This window comes from Gossypium arboreum, chromosome 3, assembly GCF_025698485.1.
Source record: "Gossypium arboreum isolate Shixiya-1 chromosome 3, ASM2569848v2, whole genome shotgun sequence".
NCBI classification, from domain to species: Eukaryota; Viridiplantae; Streptophyta; class Magnoliopsida; order Malvales; family Malvaceae; genus Gossypium; species Gossypium arboreum.
Genome location: NC_069072.1, coordinates 113,839,210 through 113,863,504, shown reverse-complemented (window position 1 = coordinate 113,863,504; position 24,295 = coordinate 113,839,210). Strand labels below are relative to the sequence as shown.

The window sequence follows — 24,295 nt, the reverse complement described above, 5'->3', positions numbered from 1 at the left end:
TTACTGTTTTCAAATATATTTTAAATGAATAATTTAAAAATAATTATTAGAATAAAATTAGGAATTTTTAACTATTTTAAATTAAAATATTTAAATATGTAAAATTAGTTTAGTCATATTAAAAACTAATTTGCATCCCATGTGATGCACAGATTTATTATATTTAATAATATAAAAATATAATTTAAATTATTTTTATGAAAATAGATTTATACCTAATAAAATTTTGAAATTAAAACAATAATTGATAACTAAGATTGTAAAGAAATAAAAAAAATTCATAGAAAAGTTTTAACAATATTTAAAAATCTTTTTACTTTATATCAAACAGTTTAAAGTTAATAAGAAATATTTTGTACCTTAAAACATAAGAACTATTTTTATTATATTTTAAAAACCTTGTAATTTTACATATTATTAATTAAAATATTATACGTAATATATTAATAGTAATAACGTAATATTATTCCTCTAGAAATTAATTAAATATTATACATAAGGGTACAAAAACTAGTGTGTAAAAAAAATTGGCTTGAGCCGGTCCAAGTTGGTCACATCCTGAAACACGGCGTCGCATCGACTCGATCCCTAGGAAAAAGGCGACGAATTAGGTGATCCTCAGTTACGCCCCCACACTTGAGCCATGGCTGCTCATCTGCTTCGTAAAGGCATCCCACTGCTCCGCCTTCGGCTGCAACGATACAACCTTCTTGCAGCTGGAATCCCATCGTCTCCTCGTCGTCCTTGGTGCGCTGCTGCAGAGTCGACTGGGCTCGAAGAGGAGGTGTCCTCCGCGGAGAAGAGTAGTGCGGTGCCTAGCGTGAGGGACCCGAAGAAGTACCATATGTTGGATGATCCTGATTACAGGAAATGGAAGGATAAGGAGGAAGAGATTCTTCGTGACATCCAGCCTATCATTTCGCTCGCTAGAGAGATTCTTCACTCTAATAGGTCAGTCTCACAGCTCTTGTCATTTTCACCAGTTATTTTAGGCTCCATTTACATATCATACATTTGAATCTTTACTGATATGATTTCATATATGTATCGCTTAATTAATACAATATAGTTAATCTTTCACCCTAAACAAGAAAGCAAAAGTAATAAAAGCAACTTGAATTTCTAATGTCTTAAAAGTTTAGTCCCATATTTATGCTGATTAACTCTAATTTCTAACAAATGATCAAGCTTGGCATGGTTGCGTTACTGTTGCTTCTTTTGCGATTAGAGTAGGAACTTGTTCAATCTTGTGGATAAATCTCTAATGCTTTCAAAAACATTGCTTTCTATTGCTTGGATGAAAATTATACTTCCTGTTTGTATTTAAAAGAAGTTGTTTAAGTAGGAATGTGGAGTCTAATGGTGTCAGCAAAAGAGCTTTTTAATGTCGCCTAACCATGTTCTTGCCTGCCATTCAAAACACTGCCGCTAAGTTTCCTATATCAGTCTCCGAGGTTATCTTCTCTTATCAAGGACAGAAAGATGAAAGCAGAACTGGGATGTTGTATCCATTGGGTGTACAGACATTATAATCCAATTTTATATTTTACCCAAATTAGTAATGGAGAGAGAGAACACCATCCAATAAATTGCAGAGAATAATTTTCTGTGTCATTGCGTTATACGTGTGCTAGAATCAAGTAGGTAGACCGTAGCTGCAGATATTTTTACATCTTATGAGAATTCGGGAAACCAAATAAATAAGCAAAAAGGGAACTCTCTAAACTGTCTTAAATTTTCAATATGTTAAACATCCCTTATGAGGTTATTATGGCTAGCTACATTTAGAAAAATTACTAATGAAATTAAGTTTTGACATAGAACCTATGATTTACACCACTAATAGAAAATCAAGCTAACATTTTTGAGATACTTTTTGGATGAAGCAGTTAATAAGCTGAACCATTGTGTCTATACAGTGCAACAATGTTAAATATTTAGTCAACTTCGTCAATGATTCTTCCTTCTAATTATTTTTCTCCTATTCTTAGGTATAAGGATGGGAACGATTAACTGTTGCAGATGAGGAAGCTGTAGTAGAGATGCTTCTTCGTTATCATCCACATTCTGAAGATAAAATTGGATGTGGACTTGATTCTATTATGGTGAGTTTCTGTTGGCATTACCTTTTATTGTGGGTTTCACTGTTTTGTTTTGAGTTGCTAGATAATCAAACATATCTTCTGGGTAAAAAAATTCAAAGTATTTCCATAGTCAAGTCTGTTCTGTAAACCAATTTGGTGGTTTCATATCTGGATAATATCTATTGTAAACTTAAAAGAACAAAGCTCAATTGTTTCTTATGTCCTACTGTCAAAATTTTCTCCTACAGCTTTGAATTTACTCAAATAACTAAATGATAAGCTACCATTCTCTGTTCCTTGTGGTTGAATGTTTTTTTCCTTCATTGCTGTTGCAGCATCTGGCAAATTGTGTAATTTAGAAGAACAAACCATTGGTTTTCTAATTTATTTTTGGCTCGGTAAGCCTTGATTTAGAAGAATACATTCCCACTGAATGGAAAGTGGTGCCCTGAGTTTCAATCATGGTTCTACCATGTTTTGGACCTTAGTTCCTTTTCTATGAATTTGTCACGTTTTATCCTTGCTTCTTGCTGATATAATCTCCAGTTATCTCAAATTGTGCTTGAGAAGAATCTCCTTTTGGCCTTCTTGCTCAAGTGACTGGTGAATGCATGCATCATGTTTTATTTGCATACTTTTGCCTACATGGCAGCATGACATTCTCTCTCCCTCCCTCCCTCTCTCTCTCAAGTACCCATTTGACCAACACAATACAAATTAGGTTGCTCAGACTTCCCTTGCACTTAAAATTTGGACTAACACCCCAGTTTTTTTCCTTTATCAAGATTGGAATTTTTCTCATCTATTTAAGAAAAAAAACCAAATTGCAGTTCCCTTTTCTTTATTCTAATGCCTTGTTTGGTTACTAATTTAGTAACATGAGGAAAATTCTTATCTATTACATATGTATTACAATAGTTGGACATAAAATAAAAAATAGTTAGTAAAATTTTAAATTTGAAATTAGAAAGATGAGTAAAAACTCCTGTAAAAAAATAAGAATTTTTCAAAATAAGCGAAAATTATTAATTTTTGCTAAAAATAAGTCATGAGAATAGCTGAACATTACCAATTTAATGAGTTTATGGCTCACTCATATACTATGCATAACAAATAATACTCCTATCAAACGTAGCATAAGTGGTAAAGTGTTCTTACAGATACATACATGTATGTATATCTCTGTTTGTGGTTGTAAGCAATTGTTGGGACATGGATCAACAATTTGAACCTTTTGACTGATGCATTCTTTCCTCTATTTTTGAGGCATTGAATCTGCTGTTTTGCTTCTCTTAATCTGCCTGTTAATTTGGCTTTTCTTACTGTTGAAATTAACGTGGTTTTAATGTTTAGTAGCTATTGTGGTTGGATGCAACTTAGTTAGCACAGTGTTGCCTTCCATATGTGGATCATTATATATTCTATGTATGTCTTTGACATAAATTTCTATTGGCTTCAATAATGTGCTTACTCTCCTTCTTTTAAGGTCGATCGACATCCTCAATTTAGATGGACAAGATGTCTCTTTGTTGTTAGAACTGATGGTGGATGGATAGATTTCTCATACCATAAGTGTCTTCGAGCGTACATTCGAGATAAGTACCCATCCCTTGCAGAAAGATTTATTGGAGAGCATTTTAGGCATCGACGCCTTCATGTGAAAAGTTGGCCACAAGACGCCAAAGTTGCTAAGTATAGAAAGGAAAACAAATAACCTATTCTTAGTATATTCCTAATTAGAAGAATTTATTTTTCTTTTGTTTTTTGTTTTTTGTATTTCACTTCAAAGTTCTTAATTTTAGTTTCCTATTTTACATGAATATTTTCCAATGTAACCTCATAAATAGAGGGCAATTTATAGTACTAAAATAAGACAAATCATTCTAATTACATAGGTTAAAGATTGGCAAAAGTACCATAGAGGCTTTTGGACTAGGAGTGAAATTGCATTTTGCTTCCTCTGCTGAAAAAATGAACAAATTACTCCCAATACATTAAATCAAAGAGCAAATAGGTCTTTTGCATTAAAAAATTTCATTCATTTGTATTGTGCCTGATGGAATAATCGAAGAGTGACACGTAGTGTGCCATGTGTACCTCATACTGATATATAGGGCTTAGTTTTTATCAGTAAAAATGATGAAGTTTCTAACATAAGGATCAATTTGCCCTATAATCTAATGTAGAGAAATTAATTTGTCCGTTTTTTAGTAGAGGGGCAAAATACAATCTAAATTTTAGTATAAGCCTCTATGGTACTCATGCCTCTACGGTACTCTTACCATTTAAGACTTTCTCTTCCTAATATTGAATTGCCCAGTGCCAACCCATGTTTAAATATTTCATTTTGGTATTGAGATTCTCAGGTTTTGTGACTGACCTATAATTTTCAATATAATAGATTATTCTTGACTAACACTCAGGTTAGCTATAAATGAGGATAAAGAGACTTTACACTCAGGTTAGCAATAAATGAGGACAGAGAGAAAAAGCTAATTGAATAGAGCCGCCCTTTGTTGACTTGCATCTTTCTCCTCTGTGAATGATTTGTTTATCAGATTACAAAACTTTTCTTGAGATCCTTTTACTTAGGTCTGGGCTTTACATAAACTTTAGGATGATTGATTATGAGTTCACTTTAAGACAACAGAGTGGAATGCCTGCGGGCTTAGGCAGCAATACACAAGTTCGGTCGTTCTTCGTACTGTTTACGATGATGGGCACAATCACCAAACTCTGCTTTAGTGGTTGAAGGCCTGAAACTGAACATTTATGTGAGTCAGAGCAGTCAAGCTCAGTTGGTCCGCTTGTCCAGTTGTTAGATGTTACTAGTCAAAATGGTAGATAACTCCATTCCCTGACTCTTGCAAGAATGTATATGAGTTGTTATAAAAGACAAAAGACACATTTTCTCTCTTTACATGTAGGTGTTTTGGATGGTCAAATCTCCCACAGTTGAAACAAGAAAATAAAAATCCCTGTAGTCAAGTATAGCATGTGCTATAGCTTTTGAATATTTGAAGTACCTCAAGTTAGGTTTCTGATGTATAGAATGCGGCATTTTATTCAATAGTTTCAACTTTGCGCTGTCTTTCTCTATTTGCAATTGTATTATCAATGCCTTGATATGAAATTGAAGGTGGGCTTTGGAAGGAACATAGTCCTATCTCCTCTCCAAATGTGGAACTGGGTCCTGATTAGCAATAGAGTTGGCAATGACTAAGAGTTTGAAGGAAATTTCTGTTAATAAGAAAAGTGGTAAATGCTAGAATTAGGACTCAATCGTTTATAGGTTCTTCACAGAAGAGTCAAACCTTTCAAAATAGCCAAACAAGAGCCTACCCTTTATAGAAGTGTTCAAATAAAAGTTTTCACGCACTTCAGTCCAATTTGTAGAAAAAAATTAGGTAAGTGCTAATGTCTTTAGAATAAAACATATAATACTTAAATCAAATATTACTTGAAAGAAAAGAAAGTATCAAAACATAATTTAAAATTTGATATACTACATTTGAGAAGCCCTAATTTGAACTCTTTTTTGAAAAAGTTTGATTCTTATTTGAGCACTTTTCAAAAAATTAAAAACTTATTTGATAATTTTAAAAGATTTAACCTTAGAGCACTTGTATAAAGATTAAGATGTTGCATTTGAGCATTTACCCTAAAAAAAAGTAATGGACTGTAATGCTATTGGTAATTACAGTTTGCGAAATGACTCCCATGTTTTTGCGTCTTGTACAGATATGGTACTTGGTGGATTTGTAATGTGAATGATTTAAGTGTACTAAGTACCATGATGTATGGTTGAGTGGAATGCAAAGCTATACGTTGAATCATGATTAGGAGACAAGCATGATGATTAGACTCAGACTAGTCTTATGGTCAGTGGGTGGACCGGCAACTACTGTAGGAGGGTCCACTGCACAGCTGGATGAACAAAATCAATTGCTCCCCCTGTTTGTATAATTTGCTCCAACACTATCTTGGGGAAGAGGATCAAAGATTTTCCATTAAAAAGCCGTGAATTATGTGATACTCAGCCTGGTCTTATCAGTATAGTTTTCGTCCAGAAATGCATTTTATTTGAGACTGAGGGACCGAAGATTTTTTAATTTTATAAAAAAATTATTTTAATTTATCATTTATTTTTTAAGTTTGGTGTGGTCTTGTCTGACTTTTGACCACTCTTCTAGAAATATTGGTCCAAAAGAAAACGAAAAAAAAATTTAAATGTTTGATTGGAATTTAAAAAAAAAAAGAAGAAAGAAAGTAAAACATGATAAATTAATCATAAAATTCTTCCAAAATCCTTAATATGGTATATGGTAAAAGTATTGCTCCATTTATACGTAGTAAGTGTGGGGGGTGGAGACCAACACAAGCTCCATTATTTCAACCACTTTCCTTCTATTTGTGTCTTACCCTCACCTGCTTGCACTAACCCACTACCACTCACTCTTTTTACCTTTTATTTTTCTTCTCTTAAATCAGTAGCTTAATTCCTCGGAGGTCGAGCCCGTAAAGAAGTCGTAGTAGGAGTAGGACAAAAGCAAAGCAAAGAAAGCAACGTATGAGAGGTGCAAAACCTGTACATGCGTCTTCTCCTTCAACAATACCGCCTAAAGCAATGGATTCCCATCATATAAAGACAAAAATACATCTTTGTCTATATGTATTTTTGGAGATGGAGTTGATAAATTGTTGGGACTTTAACACATAAAATACCTAAAATTGTTTCTCAAGCATTACTTGGTAGAGTTAAAAATAAGAGGAAAGAAAATAAATTTCTAAAATTATATAATTTTAAAGTAATATATATTACTCCTCATTTTCTTTTCTTTTATCATCATCCTAATTTAAAATGATTAATTTTTATGCATTAGGTAGAAAATAGTTATCTTTTTTTTAATTTTATCTAGTACACTAGATTTATTTTTCAGTCAACTTTTCCACTTCATTATGTGATTTTTTCATTCCAACTCGATTTTAAATTTAATTGAAAAGAAAAAAAGAATTAAACGTGTTTCAATGCTGCTGTTTTTCATAGTGTCGAAGAAACATAAAGAAAATACAGAAAATGAATGTAAGGTTTTAATTTTTTCTTCTATCCCCAATCAACATTACTTATTTTGAACGTTCTAATGTGTTTTTGGACGATGGCATTAAATGCCTGCTCAAAAAGCAATTTATTAATTATTATTATTTAGTATAGTTATGAAATTTTTTACTTCAAACTTTCTCACATTTTGTATTTATTTATTAAATACAATTTAAGGGTACGTGATAAAATCTTAACTCTATTTGTAGAGTTAAAAATTATCATTGTTGATATACTAAATACTTATTCATAACAACAATTAGATTTTGTTACATCTACCATGCGAGTGGATGAAAAATTAATATTTAAACTATATGTATATAAAACTAATCAAAATTGAATTATAAGTAAAGCGGTGAATTGTTTATATTAACCTCTCTTTAGGGTTTGGATTCAAACTTTAAACATTGCATTTTTATTTGTTTTATTTAAACATTGATTTAAAAATAATAAAATATGAAAACAGCACTATATTAATAGTTAATCTTGTAACCAACAAGTGTTAGGTGCAGCATATTGTACTTTCAAAAAAGAACGTAGGTTCAAACCTTAGAAATAACATTGTTAAGGGGGATAATCATGAACCCCGAACATGATTGAAAAATAGATATAAAGAATACGAAGAAAAATTCAATCTTTTATTAAGTTAACTCGCAATAGTAACTCAACCACGAAAGTATTGCGGATGTACTCCATAGGCATGCAAAGGCTTTTGAGGGAGACTCTTTTATCAGTTTGTTGAAAAAAGAAGGGATTCATGATTCATGTAGCGTAAGACAGGGCATAAAGTGCGTTGAAATTTTTGGAAAACAGAGGGTGACAACTCTGCCTTTGCTTTACATTTTTGTGTTTTGTGTTTTTGGGCTTCAAGTGATTGTTTTCTCCCACTCCACCATTTTTTACTTCACACAAAGAAAATGAAATAAGATAAGAGAAAGTGGAAGCCATTACTTACTTCAACATGTCTTCTTCCTTTCATTTGAGAAGAGAATTAAATATGGGTAGTATTCATAGTTTGGGTCAAAGGTGCATAGAATGTATTAGTTTCAACCAACAAAATTAGCTTAAATTAGTATTATGAGATTAGCACTTATTTTTTTAGATAGCTTTATATTACTCCAAGGTAATATTTGCTACAATTTTACCACATTCTTCGTTACTTTAAACTCTTCAAACATTTTATATATTCTCTCACCTAACATATCAATTACATTATCTTAACTCATTATTATCATAGTTAATTTTCACTCTTAATTAATATCTTTTTCATCCATATTTATGATCAAAGAAAGTTTACTACAATGTACTTTTAAATAATTTTATATTCCGTTAATAAAAAATAAAATATTGCATTCCAATAAAATTAACTAAACAAGATAATGAGGCATACCAATAATATACTAATGAGGTGTTTGGTTCACAAGATATAAGATTATTTTTGGTAATAGGATTATCAGAATTTAAGATTATTTAACATATAACAAGATTCTTATTATCATGGTAACGAGAGATTACGTGAACTAAACATCCTTTAAGTAATCTTACATTCCAATAATATTATTTTGTACAATATTAATCATAAATTCTTTCTACTTTTACTATGGGACATTTCCTTATAACAATAATCTAATATGAAGTTGAGTTGTCAACATTTAGTAGGATTTAGTCTCCATTTAAAGTTGAGTTGAAGACTACAAATTTTGATGATAATTTTAGAGAATTTAAATTTTAAAGAATACAAAGAATTATAACATATTTTAACTTATTAGTATGAATCTTTAGTGGTGCGATTCCATTTATAAACCTGAAACTTGATATAGCTTGTTACCATTACAGGTTAAATTGATATGAGCAGTGAACCATGAAGTTTTAATAACATGTGGAGAACAATCCTTTTTTTCCATTGATTTTCTCTCACTTAAAAATTGAATAAAAATTCAAATTTATATATTAAGATTTTCCTTTTATTTTAGCATTTAAACTTATTTCTGAAAACCTCTACCACGTATTAGTAATCTTACCCATTCGCAGCCAATAAAGTTGACTTTTTAAGATTGTATTTTTTATTATATTTTAATTATAAAATTATTTTTGAAAACCTCAAGCCTCGGCGATGTATTAGTGGTCTTTTAAAGTGTTGAAACCATTGGTGTTGGCTTTTTAAGGCTGTCTTTTTATTATATTTTAATTATAAAATTATTTTCTATGAATTCAAGATGGAATAATTTTGGGATTCACATCTTAATTAGTTGATTTTCATGGGGTTCGTTTTTGTAAGATTTAGTTATTTATTCAACATTTAAAAAAAAACCTAAAGTTAAATATGTTATTTGCAAAATTAATATTTGAATTTTAGTCCAAACTCAAGTTAGTGTTGGATCTAAACAAGTTTTGATGTTTCCAAATTTGAATTATTTTAATTTTTTATCATTTTGGGCTTACATACAAAAAAATAAAAAAATAAAAACTCAACTTAATTTAAACATGAAATGAAACTAAACTCGAAATAATTCAGAATGAAATGTTGTAACAGCCCATTGTGTCATAAGTATTAATTCAATGGTGTCAGAAACAGTGGTTTTGGGACCATAATTTCGATGTGTCTGTCCATAAGTATTGATTATTTAATACTTACAAGGTCATTAATGTCTTATTAAATTTTGGTTAAGAAATTTTATTGGTTAGATAGTTAATTAATTAAAAAGGATTAAATTGTAAAAGCTTGAAAAGTTAGTTTCAATAGTAAAAGGTGTTAAATAGTTATTAAATGTGAATGAGTGGACTTGTATAGTAAATAAACCATATAAGATGTTAGTGGACAAATATGGACTCAATTTGGTTAGTTATTAAGTTATTATTAAAAGGGTAAATTAGTAATTGGAAATTAAAATAACATTTAAGTAAAAACAAACAAATTTCATCATCCTTCTTTGTTCTTGGCCGAAAACAGAAGAAGAGAAGAGTCATTGTCTAAGCTTGAGTATTCGGCATTTTAGATCTTTGCATGTAAGTATATTTCCATCCATTTTTCATGAATTTTATCTTTTTGGGATCGTTTTAACTTAACTTAGCTAGCTTAAGGGTTAAATTGTGAAACTGTTAAATACTTTGGAAGATGTCATTGGTGGTTTTAGTGTGTTTATGAAGTGATAAAGATAATGTTTGGATATTAAATAGAAAGATTTTGTTAAGAAAATTTTCATGATTTTAAGTTTAGGGATTTATTTGAATAAATTACATTATACATTATTTTCTTTTAAATTTTTAGCGTGTGAAGAAATTTGGGATAGTTATAAATTCATTTTAATAGATATAAAGTTTAATTATGTGAAAATAATGTTGTTTTAGACTAGGGACCTATTTGAATAAAGTGTAGAATTGTACATAAGAAGTCATATGTATTAAATTGAATAATATATGAAATTGAGGCTAATAATTGAAATAAACTATATTATAGATTAAGAACAAGTAGATAACTGAGGAAAAGGAAAAGTTGCGGAATAGTCCTTGAACTTTTGTTGTTTCTACAATCTAGCCCTATTAAGTTCGTACGGTTTAATTTTGTATAATCTAAATATTTTATTATTTATGAATTGAAATTGTTAAATGTCTTGAGAGTGTTGAATTGTGTTAAGTGGATTGATTTGAGAAAGTAATTATATTAAGTGTTGATATTCGATAAATAATTGAGCCGATGAACGTAGGATAATATACGGTTGGCATGCCAATAGGTTATATCGCGCATTGTATGGGATTGATTGGTGTGGAGATGATGATTTTAGATTTATTCTTGTTTACTGAATATACCGAAGTTTAGCATTTGTTGAGGGCAATCGTGTTATATTACAGTAATCTAGGTGTGTTTCTAGGGGCGGATGTAAAGCCTTCGTGCTTGGCACTCAATGCCGAAGTGTGTTTATGGGGATAGATGTAAAGCCTTCGGGCTTGGCACTCAGTGCCGAAGTGTGTTCCGAAGGGATGTTAGCCTACAGGCTTGGCACTTGATGCCTAGGTGTGTTCTCGGAGGATTAACTCATTTGAGCGATTTTGTGTGTTCTGGATGGTTAATCATGTATCTAAATCTGTTATAACGTTTATCGAGCATATACTCAATGGTATAATGTAATTGATTAGATTGTATCATTTGCATTTAAGTATAAAACTCACATGTGACTTGATTGTGGTTGATAGGATTTTGGTTTATTTCCTATATTCTGTAATTGATATGCTTATTCAATAAGTTTATTGGTTAAACCGTCAAAGTTACTAAGCTCAATTACGCTTACTTGAGTCTTTTCTCTTATTTCCTTGTAGATATATTTTTATGAAGATGGGCGATAAAATCGATTCAAAGGATCACAATATCCAGATATTTTTTGGTAGTTTTTGGACGTTTACTTTTGGCTTATACGACATGTAATAGGTGAAATGGTATAAGTTTTAATTGTACCATATTTGTGGTAATGGTTAAATTGATGAAATGATGTTTATGTTTTGTAATAGCTATACGTGATCATGTTTTAGACATTGTGTGGTTATGGTATTGTTATACTATTTGCTTACTTGGTATAAATCTTATATAGGTGGTTATGTTATGGTACATGTAACACCCCTAACTCGTGACCGACGCCGGTGTCGGACACGAGGGGTTAACGGCCAAATCCTCTCAAAATACCAACCAATTTGACATTACCAGTCAGGCTGGAAAACTGCGTCACCGTCGCCTTAAAAATCATATCTCGAGTTTCAAAACTCGGAAACTGGTTTCGTAAATTTTCCCTGAATTTAGACTCATATACCCATCCATGGATTTATTTTTAGAATTTTTAGTTGGGCCAATTGGTACAGTTTATTAGTTAAAGTCACCCATGTTACCGGGATCGACTGCTCTGACCTTCGTGAGTTACAACTTGGATATCTCTCTGTACAGGGCTTTAATACTGGTGCCGTTTGTTTCTAATGAAACTAGACTCAAAATGGAATCTGTACATATAAGGCATGACTCCTAATTCTTTCTGGATAATTTATGGAAAATTTTCAAAGTCGCGACAGGGGACCCAGAAACCGTTCTGGCCCTGTCTCACGAGAACTTTAATATTTCTCAGTATACTGCTCATATGGTCGTTTCATTTCGTCCATATAAAAATAGATTCATCAAGGTTCAATTTCATAATTTACTAACTATTTAATTCTACTTCTACTATTTTTAGTGATTTTTCAATCTCATCTCACTGCTGCTGTCCGCAACAGTTACTGCAGTAGACTATGCCAATTTCATGAATCTTTCCTTGGCCTTAATCATCCATCATACATGACACAAATTATGGCCACCTTATCAAAATTAGAGTTTCTAAGACTCGTGGCTATAGGTTCTAGCATCCCACTCGGCGACCACATAGGCCATTTTCACATGGCTTAAAGTTTACAACCCACAATTCGACAAAATATAATAGCCTATACATGCCAAATGTTCTTCAACAACAAAAACAATACCACAAGATTTCAGCCGTTGTGATGACTTCAGCGACGGTCCCGATCACGCAAACAATACGAGTCCGAGAGACCTAAAATGGGTGACAAGAAAAACACCGAGTGAGTTTACAACTCAGTAATTCATAAGCATTCATCAATCCACTGATAAAGTTACTACAACATGTACAACAAACGAGGCTAGGTACTCATCCATATCGAATCTATACCTTAATACCTCGGACCTTTCGGTCCAATCTCGTACCAAATCATACATCCACATTTCATATTTTACACAACAAGATAATCAAGCATTTTTACACATTAACTCATTTTCCAGCACAACCATACAATTTCAATCATCACATAGATTTAAGGCTTATCAAGTTCAACCCCAAGCATGAACGTATTCTCTATTCGTCATGAGCTCGAGGTACTTACCCTATCCGCTGTCCATACTCAATTCAATGGAGACACACCCTCCATATATATAGAGTACGCACACACAGTGCTTACTACTCGATTTCGCACACTTAGTGCCACGTAATTTAAGCCCGCACACGAGTGCCATACCCTCCGAGCTCGCACACCCCGGTCAGTATTTTTCCAACTTGCACACATAGTGTCATATTTTTCCAGCATGCACACTTAGTGCCTTATATTTCCAGCACGCACACTTAGTGCCATATATTTCCAGCACGCACACTTAGTGCCGATCTCGTCACCGTACACACGTATTGCCCGCACACTTAGTGCCGAAAGCAAACTTTCTACACATTTCACTATTTCTTTTACATTCAACAAATGTCATCACTCCATACACATACATTTTCATTTATATATATATATATCATCCCATTAAACACAATTGCATAAATTTTACAATCATTTAAGCAATATCAAATCGTGCTTAATGACTTACCTTGTTTGGGGTAGAACGGTTCCAAATCGGCTACTCGTTTGCTTTCTCCTTTCCTTTATCCAATCTAGTTCCCTTTGCTCTTGAGCTAAATCAAACAAATTTACTTCTCAATCTAACACATACATACGGCAACCATACACATTTGAAATCAATTCATTCGTATCATTTGTCCATGCATTAGTTTTAACACATTCGGCCACTAGGGCAACCTATTTAACTTTTAAGATTCATTTCTAATTTTAGTTAAACAATGCGAATGCCATTAACTACTAATGCCACACACACATATGCATAAAATTAACCCATACATGACCTATAGCTCATTCGGTCATTCATCTTTCAAACCTATCAAAGCTTCATATCACACTTCCTTGGCGAACACACATACAAGCACAATTTAGCATTTTTTTATTTATTTCATGATACATTCGGCCTTGACATAATTTCATTAAAAGTCCCTATTAGCCACTTCACCCTTCAATTATATCATCTACTTATCATTTCTTAAGATTACCATCTTAATGCCCATTATAACCACTCTCATAATCTAAATCTAAAAATCGGCAACACCCACCTTTTAGCTATCTTAGCGAATACTTCTCAACACTTAGATTAAAGTATGCACCTTAACTTAATACAACTTTCATTATCCCATGTAGCCGAATGTACCAAGCATTTATCATTTGCACATAGATTCTATAGCATGGCGAATACTCATGCACATACACATAACAACAAGAACTCAAGGATCTAAAATCTCCTTTTATTAAACATTCATCTCACTTCTCTTCATGCTTCATCACAACAACATTTAAACAACCAACCAAAAAAGACAACCTCCATGGCGAACTTCATCTCCATCAAATAGCAAAGAAATCTAAGCCATGGGCTAGGTAGGTTTCAAACTAACAACTAAAACATGCATGAATCTTAAAGAATGACATCAAACATACCACACTCTAGTTGCAAGTATGGCCAAGCTTCTCCAAACCCCCCTCTCTCTCACTCACGGCAATTGAAAGAAATTTGAGGAAGGATGAGCATTTTTTTGTTTTTCTTGTTCAATTCACGGCAAATGGGGAAAGGCATCCACACACACTTTTTTTTTCTTTTCTATTTCTTTTATTATTTCCTTTCTTTTACATAAAATAATGACCACTTCATGGAAATTTACCACATATTGTAATATATGCTCCATCATGGCAGCCACTATGCATAAGAAAAGGAGTATTTGACATGCAAAACCACTATTTTCACTACATGCTTTAATAGGTCCTCATAGATTAACCTATCACATTTCTACAATGTTTCATATAAGTCTATTTTAATAAATTCACATAGAAATGATCAAATTAATGCATGAAACTTTCATACATGCATTTATTAACATCATAAACATAGAATATAACAATTAATTATTTATAAGACTCGGTTTCGTGGTCCCGAAACCACTTTCCGACTAGGGTCAATTTTGGGTGTCACAACTCTCCCCACTTAAGAAATTTTCGTCCCGAAAATCTTACCAGTAAATAGGCTCGGGTATCGCTCTTTCATAGAGTCCTCAAGTTCCCAAGTGGCTTCTTCAATTCGTGTTTATGCCACAACACCTTCACTAACGGGATTTTCTTATTGCGCAACTCTTTTACTTCACGCATCATAATGCGAACCGGTTCCTCTTCATAGCTCAAATTAGGCTGAATCTCAATCTCAGATGGAGCAATTACGTGCGATGGATCAGACCTATATCGTCGAAGCATCGAGACATGAAAAACATTGTGAATCTTTTCGAGCTCGGGGCAAAATCAAGCGATCGCGATTGGACCGACTCGTTCGGATACCTCATATGGCCCGATGAACCTCGGGCTCAATTTGCCCTACGGCCAAATCTAAGCACTTTCTTCGGTGAGACTTTGAGAAATACCTTGTCTCCAACCCGATATTCAATATCTTTTCTTTTCAAATCCGCATCGACTTTTGGCGATCCAAGCGACCTTCAAACTTTCACGAATTACTCGAACTTTTGCTCGGCATCCTTAACCAAATCAACCCGAAGATTTTTCCTTCACTAAGTTCAGTCAGAATAATGGGGTACGGCATTTACGACCGTATAAAGCCTCGTAAGGCGCCATCTTGATACTTGATTGAAAGCTATTGTTGTAGCGAATTCAACCAAGGGTAAATACCGTTCCCATGCACCACTAAACTCAAGGATGCAACATCTCAACATATCCTCGAGTATTTGAATTATCCGTTCGGATTGACCATCGGTTTGGGGTGAAAAGTGCTAAAATGCGTTTGGTACCCAAAGCCTCTTGCAATTTCTTCCAAAACCGCGACGTAAATCTTGGGTCTCTATCCGACACGATAGAAATAGGTACCCCATGCAATCGAACAATTTGGGAGACGTATAATTACGCCAACTTATCGGCGAAAAATCCGTGCGGACGGGGATAAAATGAGCGGACTTGGTCGATCTATCAACAATGACCCAAACCGAGTCTTTCTTATTACGAGTCAATGGTAACCCGGACACAAAGTCCATTGTTACTCGATCCCATTTCCATTCGGGTATCATGATCGGTGAAGTAATCCGATGGCACTTGATGTTCGCTTTCACTTGTTGACATATCGGACACCTTGAAACAAATTGAAATGTCTCGTTTCATCTGGGCCACCAAAATTGGCGTTTGGTCATTGTACATTTTAGTACTACCGGGTGGATTGACATTCGACTACAATGGGCTTCATTTAGAATTATCGAAATAAGTTCAATTCTTTGGAACACAGACGACTTCGAACCTCAAACAATCGTCATCATCGATTTGAAACTCGATCCTTGTTCGAACATACTCGGCCCGTTTACAAGCAACTCCTCATCAACTTTACGAGCTTCCGAATTTGATGAGCCAACAATGGTTTGGCCTTTAATTCGCTACTAACACATTGTCGGGTAGAATAGACAAGTGTACATTCATCGCTCGTAAAGCAAGCGGTGATTTCGACTTAAGGCATCCGTAACCACATTAGCCTTTCCGGGTGATAATCAATGGCGAGTTCATAATCTTTTAACAACTCGAGCCATCGTCTTTGTCGCAGATTTAAGTCTCTCGAGTCATCAAATATTTGAGACTTTTGTGATCCGAATACACATGGCACTTCTCACCAAATAAGTAATGTCGCCATATCTTCAAGGCGAACACGATGGCGACCAATTCGAGATCATGGGTTGGATAATTTTTCTTATGTGGCTTTAATTGTCTCGACGCATAGGCCACAACTCGACCTTCTTGCATCAATCGCAACCTAACCCAAGTAGGGAGGCATCACTATAGATGACAAACTCTTTGCATTCGGGTGTACTAGAACTGGAGCTTTCGTCAAATGGGTTTTCAATTGGTGAAACTTTTCGACACTTTTCCGTCCATTCAAATTTGACATCTTTACGAAGCGGTTTTGTCATGGGTGTGGCTATCATCGAGAATCCTTTCACAAACCGTCGGTAGTAACCGGCAAGCCCCAAAAGCTCCTAACGGTAACATTCCTTGGAGGTTTCCAATTGACTATGGCGAAATTTTGTTCAGTCCACCCGACACCTATCTGGACACCACGTGCCCCAAAAGCTAACCTCTTTCAACCAAAATTCACATTCTTGAACTTTGCGTATAAGCGCTTATCTCGTAAGATTTGCAACACTAGCCTCGGTGTTCAACATGTTCGGTTTCATCTTTCGAATAGACCAAAATGTCATCGATAAATACAACTACGAACCGATCCAAGTATGGCCTGAAAATTCTATTCATTAAATCCATAAACACCGAGGGCATTAGTGAGCCCAAACGGCATCACCAAGAATTCGTAGTATTGTACCTTGTTCTAAAAGCGGTTTTGGGTATGTCCGATTCTCGGACCCTCAACCGATAGTATCCCGACCTCAAATCTATCTTTGAAAACACCGAGGCTCCCTTTAATTGATCAAACAAATCGTCAATTCGTGGCAGCGGATATTTATTCTTTATCGTCACTTTATTGAGTTGGCGGTAGTCGATGCACGACCTCATGCTTCCGTCCTTCTTTCTCACAAACAATCTTGGTGCACCCACGGAGAAAAACTCGGTCGGCGAAACCTCTATCCGTCAATTCTTGCAATTGAACCTTCAATTCCTTTAATTCCGTTAATGCCATACGACACGGGGCTATTGAAATCGGCGTAGTACGGTACAACCGATGCGAATTCCACTTCTCGAACCGGTGGCAATCCCGGTAACTCCTCAGGAAAAACATCTGAATACTCACAAACTACTGGTACCGATTCGAGTTTCCTTTCCGTCTCTTTACTTCCCAACACATACGCAAGGTATGTTTCACACCCCTTTTTCACATATCTCCGAGCGGTCATAGAAGATATTATCGCTGGCACTCCTTTTAAATCAGTAGACTCGACTCGGACTACCTCATTATTTGCACTCCTCAAAACAATGGTTTTCCTTTTGCAGTCCACCACTGCATCATGTACGGTCAGCCAATCCATACCAAGAATAACATCGAATTCATCAAATGGTAGAAGCATCGGATCGGTAGGAAAGCAGATTCTCGAATTATTAGGGGCATCTCTTGCACACTTTATCAACAATACGTATTGACCCAAAGGGTTTGACACTCGAATTACGAACTCGATGAGACTCAACAGGTAGAGTCTTCTTGGATGCTAAAGTTTCACATACATATGAATGAGTAGAGCGGGGTCAATCAATGCAATCACACTAGTATCAAAGAGAGTAAAAGTACCGGTGATAACGTCGGGGAGGATGCCTCCTCTCGTGCACGGATGGCATATGCTCTAGCAGAGCTCGGGTCTCGGATCGAACAGCCGTGTCGGTGGCTCCCCTCTGATTACCACCCCTACCTCCTGAAACCCTCGGGGGTCTACCTCTAGCTATCGCCCCACTAGATCTCGCACCTTGCATCTTATTCTTCTCATCTAGCTCGTGCAATCCCTAATGAAGTGGTCCTTCGAACCACATCCATAACATGAGCAGGTTAACAGACTTACCCCAACATTCACCTAGGTGTCGTCTTCCACATTGGGGACATTCAGGTCTCTCTTGACGATTATTGCCCACACTAGCTATCGATGTAGCTCGGAGTCCGTCAATGGTCGGGCTCTAATGGAAATTCCGCGATCGCCCTCGACTTACTAGTGTCCTCCTTGAACCTCTTTACTGATCGAGAAGCGGAGCTTTACTCGTTGATCTTTTACGGTAATCTCTTGCTTCAAGTTCAGCCTTCTTCTTCTCCTTTCCAAGTTCTTACGCCTTGCGAGCTCGTTCGACTAGTGTCACGAACTCCTTTATCTCCAAAATTCCCACTAGTAACTTTAACTCTTCATTCAATCCTTCTTCAAATCTTTTGCACATAGCAACCTCATCAGTCACACACTCCGAGCATACCGACTAAGTCTTACGAACTCATGTTCGTATTCGAGATCTGATCATACGGCCTTGCTTGAGTTCCGGGAACTCCTTACGCTTCGATCGATGAACCGTTGACTAATATATTTCTTCGAAATTACATTTGAAAGAAATCCCAAGTAACTTGTTCCTTTGGGACTATGGAAATCAAGGTCCTCCACCAATAGTAGGTGAGTCTCATAACAAAGATATCGCACACTTAAGACATTCATCGGTGTGCATGCAGTTCATCAAACACTCTAATGGTGTTATCAAGCGAACTTCGGCCCTTTCGGCATCGTCGGTAACTATGGCCTTAAACTCCTCGGCCCCACGCTTCCTAATCAAGTCCACGGTGGTTTACTCAGCCTCACAGGATCGATGGCGATGGCATCACGGGCTCTTGGGGTGGATTATTTAAATTCGGGAATGGTTGGACACCGGATTGGTTCGGGCATATTTGCGACCCACTCATTCATCATGGTGAAGAAGGCTTGTTTCGCCCTTCATTTTGATTATTCGCGGATGATGAGGCTCAACAGGCGGTGTCCCTTGCGCAGGAGCAGCCGCTACACTTTCAACGTCATCCGCCAAGGGTCTCTCTATCCGGGTTCCATCGCTAATCAAAACAAAAATTTCAACCGTCGAAGTCATCACATTATTAAGCACTAACAATTTGGCATGTATAGCTAGACTCACACGCTCTATGGTAGTCCTAGAACCGACTAAACCATAGCTCGATACCAATAAAATTGTAACACCTAACTTCGTGACCGGCGCCGTGTCGGACACGAGGGGTTAACGCCAAATCCTCTCAAAATACCAACCAATTTGACATTACCAGTCAGGCTGGAAAACTGCGTCACCGTCGCCTTAAAAATCGTATCTCGAGTTTCAAAACTCGGAAACTGGTTTTGTAAATTTTCCCTGAATTTAGACTCATATACCCATCCATGGATTTATTTTTAGAACTTTTGGTTGGGCCAATTGGTACAGTTTATTAGTTAAAGTCACCCATGTTACCGGGATCGACTGCTCTGACCTTCATGCGTTACAACTTGGATATCTCTCTGTACAGGGCTTTAATACTGGTGCCGTTTGTTTCTAATGAAACTAGACTCAAAATGGAATCTGTAAATATAAGGCATGACTCCTAATTCTTTCTGGATAATTTATGGAAAATTTTCAAAGTCACGACAGGGGACCCAGAAACCGTTCTGGCCCTGTCTCACGAGAACTTTAATATTTCTCAGTATACTGCTCATATGGTTGTTTCGTTTCGTCCATATAAAAATAGATTCATCAAGGTTCAATTTCATAATTTACTCACTATTTAATTCTACTTCTACTATTTTTAGTGATTTTCAATCTCATCTCACTGCTGCTGTCCGCAACAGTTACTGCAGTGAGACTATGCCAATTTCATGAATCTTTCCTTGGCCTTAATCATCCATCATACATGACACAAATTATGGCCACCTTATCAAAATTAGAGTTTCTAAGACTCGTGGCTATAGGTTCTAGCATCCCACTCGGCGACCACATAGGCCATTTTCACATGGCTTAAAGTTTACAACCCACAATTCGACAAAATATAATAGCCTATACATGCCAAATGTTCTTCAACAACAAAAACAATACCACAAGATTTCAGCCGTTGTGATGACTTCAGCGACGGTCCCGATCACGCAAACAATACGAGTCCGAGAGACCTAAAATGGGTGACAAGAAAAACACCGAGTGAGTTTACAACTCAGTAAGTCATAAGCATTCATCAATCCCGATAAAGTTACTACAACATGTACAACAAACGAGGCTAGGTACTCATCCATATCGAATCTATACCTTAATACCTCGGACCTTTCGGTCCAATCTCGTACCAAATCATACATCCACATTTCATATTTTACACAACAAGATAATCGAAGCATTTTTACACATTAACTCATTTTCCAGCACAACCATACAATTTCAATCATCACATAGATTTAAGGCTTATCAAGTTCAACCCCAAGCATGAGCGTATTCTCTATTCGTCATGAGCTCGAGGTACTTACCCTATCCGCTGTCCATACTCAATTCAATGGAGACACACCCTCCATATATATAAATACGCACACACAGTGCTTACTACTCGATTTCGCACACTTAGTGCCACGTAATTTAAGCCCACACACGATTGCCATACCCTCCGAGCTCGCACACCCGGTCAGTATTTTTCCAGCTTGCACACATAGTGTCATATTTTTCCAGCATGCACACTTAGTGCCTTATATTTCCAGCACGCACACTTAGTGCCATATATTTCCAGCACGCACACTTAGTGCCGATCTAAATCACCGTACACGTATTGCCCGCACACTTAGTGCCGAAAGCAAACTTTCTACACATTTCACTATTTCTTTTACATTCAACAAATGTCATCACTCCATACACATACATTTTCATTTATATATATATATATATATCATCCCATTAAACACAATTGCATAAATTTTACAATCATTTAAGCAATATCAAATACGTGCTTAATGACTTACCTTGTTTGGGGTAGAACGGTTCCAAATCGGCTACTCGTTTGCTTTCTCCTTTCCTTTATCCAATCTAGTTCCCTTTGCTCTTGAGCTAAATCAAACAAATTTACTTCTCAATCTAACACATACATACGGCAACCATACACATTTGAAATCAATTCATTCGTATCATTTGTCCATGCATTAGTTTTTAACACATTCGGCCACTAGGGCAACCTATTTAACTTTTAAGATTCATTTCTAATTTTAGTTAAACAATGCTGAATGCCATTAACTACTAATGCCACACACACATATGCATAAAATTAACCCATACATGACCTATAGCTCATTCGGTCATTCATCTTTCAAACCTATCAAAGCTTCATATCACACTTCCTTGGCGAACACACATACAAGCACAATTTAGCATTTTTTATTTATTTCATGATACATTCGGCCTTGACATAATTTCATTAAAAGTCCTATTAGCCACTTCACCCTTCAATTATATCATCTACTTATCATTTCTTAAGATTACCATCTTAATGCCCATTATAACCACTCTCATAATCTAAATCTAAAAATCGGCAACACCCACCTTTTAGCTATCTTAGCGAATACTTCTCAACACTTAGATTAAAGTATGCACCTTAACTTAATACAACTTTCATTATCCCATGTAGCCGAATGTACCAAGCATTTATCATTTGCACATAGATTCTATAGCATGGCGAATACTCATGCACATACACATAACAACAAGAACTCAAGGATCTAAAATCTCCTTTTATTAAACATTCATCTCACTTCTCTTCATGCTTCATCACAACAACATTTAAACAACCAACCAAAAAAGACAACCTCCATGGCGAACTTCATCTCCATCAAATAGCAAAGAAATCTAAGCCATGGGCTAGGTAGGTTTCAAACTAACAACTAAAACATGCATGAATCTTAAAGAATGACATCAAACATACCTCACTCTAGTTGCAAGTATGGCCAAGCTTCTCCAAACCCCCCTCTCTCTCACTCACGGCAATTGAAAGAAATTTGAGGAAGGATGAGCATTTTTTTTGTTTTCTTGTTCAATTCACGGCAAATGGGGAAAGGCATCCACACACACTTTTTTTTTCTTTTCTATTTCTTTTATTATTTCCTTTCTTTTACATAAAATAATGACCACTTCATGGAAATTTACCACATATTGTAATATATGCTCCATCATGGCCGCCACTATGCATAAGAAAAGGAGTATTTGACATGCAAAACCACTATTTTCACTACATGCTTTAATAGGTCCTCATAGATTAACCTATCACATTTCTACAATGTTTCATATAAGTCCATTTTTAATAAATTCACATAGAAATGATCAAATTAATGCATGAAACTTTCATACATGCATTTATTAACATCATAAACATAGAATATAACAATTAATTATTTATAAGACTCGGTTTCGTGGTCCCGAAACCACTTTTCGACTAGGGTCAATTTTGGGCTGTCACAGTACATTTGAATGTGAATGGATGAGTAGAGTAATGATAAGTTTTGACTTGAATGTAAGGTACTTTATGAGCTTAAGTGCAATCAAGTGATATATGCATGTGACATGATAACATATCTTTAATTTTGGATTGTTTAGGTATTTAAATTGTGGTGTCAATGAAGGCACAATGGATAGGCACTTATGATGAATGTTTTGACATATTTTAGGCACTTAGGATGAATTGGTTGGTTTTGATTTGGCTTGATATATATGTTTTGGATGAAAATGTGCATTGTTTTGCAATTTTTTAAGGCTCACACGGCTCGGGACACAAGCTATCACACTGTCGTGTGACACACACAACCTACTTAAACAGTCCTATGCCTTATTTGTTTTCAGTGCAGGCAAGTCCACACAGGAAAAGAGAGTTAGACAGCCTGGCGACATGACCATGTGACCTTAAACCACAAAGGCACGGAGAGTTACATGACCTGACCACACGGCTGTATGACCTTATTTTACATGGGCATAGTTAGTTACACGGTTTGCATACATGGGCGAGTAACATACCAGAAATTGGCTTAGAAGAAATCGCATTTTGAAACCAAAAGAGGTCATCCCTCGATTTGAGTTTAAACTTTGGAAATTCTTAACAAGTAAATTGGTTTGGTTCAGTGGTCAAGTGTTCTGGGTATGTGTGTTTGGGTTCAAATTTTGTTTCTGGAAATTTGGTCATTTTGCTTAAACCTTTACCTTTGAATGTTGGTTTATATGTTAAACTCAAACAAGTGATATCAAGAATGAGTCTGCTAGTTCAATGGTTAAGCGTCTGTATACCTTTTGGTCTTGTATTCGAGTCTCGACAAAAGTTACGGAGATATTTTTTTATTGAACTACCTTGTGGGGTAGTTTATTTTAGTTGATTAAACTTTCCCAAAACAAAAACTTCATTCTCTTTTCACATGGTTTTATTTTTTTCTAATGTTACCCTTTTGCTTCCTTCTTCATTGATTCGGTTTCACCGTTTCAAGTTCCTTTCTTTTTGTGCTATGTTACGTTACATTGATTCTGTACAGGATCTGACTTCTCCTTTCTAGTTCGATTGGTTGGCCAGTAAGTTTGATTTAAAGGATTGGTGTCGAAGGTTCTTCGACGTAACTTCAATTTTGGAATGTTAGTTTTTAATGATTTGATTTCGAGTTAATTGTTTGTTGGACAATTGTTGGTAATTTAGGGATGAGAACTCATCCTTGTTGTTTCTTCTTTGAAT

General features: G+C 35.4%; 1 long non-coding RNA gene and 1 pseudogene across 1 annotated transcript; both read left to right on the top strand.

Moving 5' to 3' along the window:
• The first annotated feature begins 490 nt into the window (after positions 1–490).
• Positions 491–3,974, top strand: LOC108485486 (protein DCL homolog, chloroplastic-like; annotated as a pseudogene).
• Positions 3,975–10,104: 6,130 nt separating this feature from the next.
• LOC128290379 (uncharacterized) lies at positions 10,105–11,744 on the top strand. Its single transcript, XR_008280189.1, has 2 exons — positions 10,105–10,188; positions 11,497–11,744. It is a non-coding gene; the product is annotated as an uncharacterized LOC128290379 (long non-coding RNA).
• Positions 11,745–24,295: the final 12,551 nt, after the last annotated feature.